Below are 6,109 nucleotides of genomic sequence, written 5' to 3' on the forward strand. Positions count from 1 at the left end.
GTCAAAGCTATCGATTTTTTGCTTTATTTCTTCCTCTTTTATACTTAGCTCTTTTTAAATCAATTCATCAAAAGATAAATAACCATTTATATTTTACTTTCAAACCCAGTGGTTTATTTTTTGTTGTTGTTTAAGCCTACTATCCATCATGAATATATTTTGATGTGTGGTGGAAAGTACAGATCTAACTTTAATCCCAACATTTTTTTCCCAAATAATTAACCTGTTCTCCCAGTATAATTTACTGAATAATCAGCTTTTTCCCTTGAGATCTTCAATGTCACTTCTTATTGTGTATTATAATACTAATTACATATATATTTTAAAAAATTATCTCAGATATATCTTCTTATTCTACTACTATATTGCCTTGATTATTATTGTGCCATATGTTTGCATATCTAAGAATGAAAGTTCTTTCCTTTTATTATTTTTGTAAAATTTCAAAGTTAGTTTTATCTGTTTGAATTTCCAATTATACTTTAGAATCACTCTGTCAGGTTAAAAAGTATTGAGTTTTATTGAATATCTAAATCAATATATCCACATTGGGCCCATTGTAATAACAAGGGGTCCTTGTAAGGGAAAGAGGGAGGCGGGAGAGTTAGAGACAGAGAAAGAGATGATGGAAACAGAGGATAGAGAGAAGAGAGATCTGATGATGCTACACTGCTGGCTTTGAAGATGGAGGAAGGGGCCACAAGCCAAGGCAAGCAAGTGGCCTCTAGAAACTGAAAAAAGCAAGGAAATGGATTCTCCCCTAGAGCCTTCAGAAGGAAAGCAGCCCTTGGTTTGAACCTAGACCCACCTTGGACTTCTGACATTCAATTTGAGAGAATCCATTTATGTTGCTTTCAGCCATAAAATTTGTTGTAATCACTTACAGCAGCAGTAAAAAAAAAACCAATACAGAGATAACTGACATCATTATAATACTAAACTTTTCTTTCAGGAACATAATATACCACTGCTTTGATTCATATCTCCTTCCACATCTCTCATTAAGTGTTTGTTTTTCACATGAATATTCTATACTTTGTGTGAAGTTTATCCTAATAATTTAGATTCTGTGAATGTTATTATTAATGGAATGTCTTGTCTTATCATTATATTTTACTTAATTTATGGTAAATAAGAAAACCATCACTAGTTTTGTTAGTCTAATTTATTTTCCCCTATTCTGATTTCTGCCTTTTAAAAAAAATTCTGTTTTTATTTGTATTAATTCCTGTTTTCTTTAAGTTTGTTTCAGGTTTATGTTGTGTTTATTATTTAGTAGAATACCCAATTAATTTTCTTTTTTTCTCATTTAACATTGAAAATAGTTGGTGTTAAGATTTGCTTTTGATTACTTTTGTGTTGTCTTGTGTTTTGATTTATAGTATTCTTTTAAGTATTTTCTAGTAAGAGTTTTAATTGACACTGACTGAAGATTTATTTACATGAGATTTTTTTCTTAATGTTATTTAAAATTTATTTTGCTTTTATTTTTTGTTGTGTGTAAAAAGGGACATGATTTTATATTTTTGAAAATGATAGAGGATTTTATTTTTACCTATGAACTAACATTTCATCCATTTTTATACTATTCTGTGAACCCTTGGGTAGAAGGTAATATTTTTAATTTGATCAATGTCAATTAAATATACCATATTAAGAATATAGTACAGTATCTCTGGTTTCTCTTTGTCTGTTATATATTTGCCTTCTTATTTTACTTTCAAACTTTGTAAGTCATTTTGTATATTATAAACAGATTATAGCTAGATTTGTTTTTAACCCAACTGACTCATTTTTAAAGACAATGAGATCCAAATTAAAGCAGTAGCAGATGAATTTGACTAGGTGCATTTGAGAGAGGGTTTAGGAGGTAGAATTAACATGACCTGATGCCTTTGGTTGCAGCAGGTAGAGGGCCAGCTTGTGCAGAAGAATGGGAACATCACTATTTGGAGCAGGTAAACAGAGATGGTGTAGGGATTTTTAGTGGATCTGTTTGAGGTGCCTGTATAATATGCAGGTTGAGCATATCAAGTAGGTATTGGATGAAAAGATTTGGAGTATAGGCATGTGATAAAAGCTAGAGTTTTTCTGACAGAAAAGCAGGGTTTTTTCTTTTAATTGAGAGTGGAATAAACATGCTTGCCATTGGAGGTGTACAAGAGATAGATTGAAGATAAAAGTCAGAGAGGGATACATTATTGGAGGATAATCCTGGATTATGAGAGGGTTAGTGAGTCTAAAGCAGAGGTAGAGCATTTGTCTTACAAAGGAGAAAGTATTTGGGGGCAGTGAGGGGAAAGATTAGCAGGAAAGTAAATAAGTTGTCTGGCTGGGAGAGCAGAAGAGGAAAAAGAGAGGTTGTTTATTCCTATTTGTCCAAGTCCTTTAAATTATGGTGGGAATCTTGCTGCTCACATACTGTCAAAGAAAGACTCATACACTACCTGATAAGTGAGGAATTTGAGGTATGCACTGGTGGTTTTCTCTCTTCAGCCTGGTGTTTCCTGCTATCAGAGGTGAGATTTCTGTGCCTAATTTCCTGGTTTTGAGTGTGATGTGGGGAGGTCTCTGTGGCACTTCTGTTTTATGAAAGCAGAGGAAGTGAAGTCAGCTGGTGGGGAAATTTGTTAAAGTAGTGATAATTTGAAATTAAAAAAAAGAGAGAGAGAGAGAGAAGGAGAGCCGGTTTGGAGAGAGGACAGGATTTTGTAAGCATTCTTGAGAGTCCAGCTGAGGCCAAGATGACTTGGAGAGCAAAGATTGTAATATTATCTCCAGAAGTACTCAGAGACCTGGGAACAAGCACATGCATCGGACCAGTGACTCAGATCACTGTAGATCAAAGGACAAGGGGATCAGAGACTTAAGGGTGTTGGAAGAGTTATGTATTTTATGTACTCTGTAAAGGAATAGACATACAGAAATGTGCTCAAGTACTAATGGTATGGCTCAATGAATTCTCATAAGATGAGCATAACTATGTATCCATCACCTGGTTCATAAAATAGAAAATCACCTACATAACAGGAGTTCCTCCTCTCACATACACCCAGAGGACTGTCTTCTCCAGAAACAGTTGCTGTTCTGATATCTACCACCATAAAAGATTAGTGTGTATCTGACATCATTTTTATATTAGGTTGTGGAATTCATTTTTGTTGTTGTATGTGGCAATAGTCCACACCTGCTTATTGCTGTATATTATATTAATATACCTAACACCTTGCCTATACTTTTTGGCATTTACAGATAGTGCCCCTATGAACATCATTGTGTTGCATATGCATACATTTAGGTGGAGTATACATATATCTAGGACTAGAATTGCTGAGTCATAGAATAAACATATGTTCATTGTTAATGGATACTGCCAGTTTTCTAAAGACCACAAGAGTAGCAGTGTATGAGAGCTCCCATGGCTTTACATCCTCAACAAGAAGAATTTTAGATATTCTGGTATGTGTGTAGTGGTATTTCATTGTGATTGTGTTTCTCATATTGACCGTATTGTTCAATTGTGTTGTACCTGTTCAACTTTTGCTCTTTTCCATGGCTTTTCCATCTTTTATTTTTTAACTGATTTTAAGGTGTTCCATATATAGTTTGGACATTAGTCTTTTGTAAGTTATGTTTTTCTGTTGATAGCTTTTCTCAGTCCATGGCTTGCTTTTCCCATGTTCTTAATGATCTTTTAATGAACATAAATTTTTAATGTCATCCAATTTATATTTTTCTTTCTTGTTAGGGCTTTTGGTTCTTGTTAAGAAATTCTTGCATATTCCAAGGCTATGAAGATATTTCCTCTGCTTGTTCTAGAGGTTTCATCCTTTTATCTTCCCCATTTAGATCTATAATTCATCTTGACTCTATTTTGAATTATAGTGTGAGGTAGGGATTAATATGCATATTTTTCCTTTGACCCAGTACCATTTATTGAAAAGACTACCCTTTCCCTATTGTACTGCAGTGTAATCCTTATTATGATTGAAGTGACTGTATAAGTGTGGGTCTGTTTCTAATTCTATATTATGTTTCTCTGCTATATTACCTATCTGAACATCATTATGATTATTTTAATTTTAGTAAGTCTTGAAAGTCCTCCAGTTTTGCTTTTCTTTTGAAAATCATCTTGTCTTTTCTTGGCCCTGTGCATTTCTGTATACTGTTAGAAACAGTTTGTCAAAATGCCAACCCAAGAAAAAAATAACAACTAGAATTTTTACTGGGCTTTTGTTGAATATATCAATCAATCTGGGGAGAGTACACATATTTATAGTATGGAGCTTTCTAATTCATGATTATGGAATAGCTTCCATTATTTATCATTTCAATAATGTATTATATAGTGATATTGAACATTTTAAAGAGTTTTTTTGGTATTTAGTATTTGAGATATTATTTTGAACTTTATCCTTTAAAAAACTATCATGCTCTAATTATTTGTTGTGGTATACAGAAACACAATTATTTTTTAATATTGACCTTGTATACAGAGACCTTGCTAAATTTCTTACTAATTCTGATGGTTTCTTCCTGGATTCATTTGGATTTTATAGGGTATAAAATCATGTTATCTAAAAATAATGGAAAATTTGTCTTTTCTTTTCCAAAGTTAGTGAATTTTATTTATATGTAATTTTTAATTTTAATGGTTAGCACCACCAGTAGAATATTGTATAGAAGGGATGATAGTGGTATTGTTGTCTTAATTTAAATCTCAGGGTGAAAACTTTCTATATTTTGTTATTTAATATAAGTTTGTTGAAAGGTACTTTATCAGAACAAGGAAGTTACCTTTTTTGATTAGTTTGCTAAGGATTAAAATAGTGTGACTTTTATGCAAAGTGTATTCTACTTCTCTTGAGAAGACTGTATGATTTTTCATCTTTATTCTGCTATTGTAGTGAATTACAGATTGAATTTAAATATTATACTAACCTTACATTTCTAGAATCATGACACTTTGTTGTATTATCCCTTCAATATATTGCAGCATTAAGTTGCTGATATTTTAAGATTTTTCATCTATGTTCATCAGAGACATTTTTCTATAGTTTTCTTTCCTTGTCTTTGTCAAGTATTTATATAAGATTTTATTCAACTCATAAAAAGTTGGAACTTTTGCCCCTTTTATATGAATTCTGGAAGAGTTTGGGTGAGACTGGTATTTTTAAATTTTGGTCCTAGAGATAGATTTCTTTTTTTAGGGAGATTTAAAATTATAGACTCTATTTCTTACTGTGTTGGTTATGTTAGATTATTTTTTCCCTAAGATTTACTATCCTTTTTGTTAATGGTATAAAGTCCATAAAACATAATTTTTATCTTTTTAGTATTTACAGGATTTATAGTGATACATTTTCATTCCTACCATTAGCAATAATTCTGGAACAGTCCAGTTAGAGACTGCCTAATTTTTATTAGTTTTTTTAAAAAACTAAAGAACACTCTTGTATTTTTGAGTGTTTATTTTTTTATTCCATTAATTTGCTGGTTAAAAAAAAGACCAAAACTCTAAACTTCCAAAGATGGGTAGTTTGATTCTGTCTCAGTCTTTTGTTTTATATGCATTTAAGACTGTATATTTTTCTTTAAGCATTGTTTTTGTTACATTCCACAATTTTTGATAGATACTATTTTCATTATCATTTGGGTCTAAATATTTTCCAGTTACCCTTGTATTTTTAATTGGGGGTTGGGGGAGGGGATAGCTCAGTGGTAGAGTGCATGCTTAGCATGCATGAGGTCCTGGGTTCAATCCCCAGTCCCTCCATTAAAAAAAAAAAATGAACCTAATTACCTCCCCCCACAAAAAACAAACAAAAATTAAATGTTTTTTTGGGCCCATGATTTATTTCCAGATGATGTATATGTATGTTTCTTGTTGTATTTCTTCTTTGTCTTGATGCCTAACTTAATTCTGCTGTTGGCATCTTATGAATGCATACAGTTTTTAAAAACATTTGAAGCGTGCTTTGTGAACTAATATCTCAACAAATATGGCCATTTGGTAAAAATGTGTATTATCTATTGTTGTCTGCAGTGGTCTATATATGAAACTAATGACAACTTTTTATACTGTTTTGTTGAGATCATTCATCTTTTC

At 31.9% G+C, this 6,109-nt stretch overlaps 1 non-coding gene across 1 annotated transcript; it reads left to right on the forward strand.

Annotated features, from left to right (window-relative positions):
- Positions 1-5,703: 5,703 nt before the first annotated feature.
- On the forward strand, positions 5,704-5,776 carry TRNAA-AGC (transfer RNA alanine (anticodon AGC)). The gene has a single exon. It is a non-coding gene; the product is annotated as a tRNA-Ala (tRNA).
- Positions 5,777-6,109: the final 333 nt, after the last annotated feature.

This window comes from Camelus bactrianus, chromosome 5 (assembly GCF_048773025.1).
Source record: "Camelus bactrianus isolate YW-2024 breed Bactrian camel chromosome 5, ASM4877302v1, whole genome shotgun sequence".
NCBI classification, from domain to species: Eukaryota; Metazoa; Chordata; class Mammalia; order Artiodactyla; family Camelidae; genus Camelus; species Camelus bactrianus.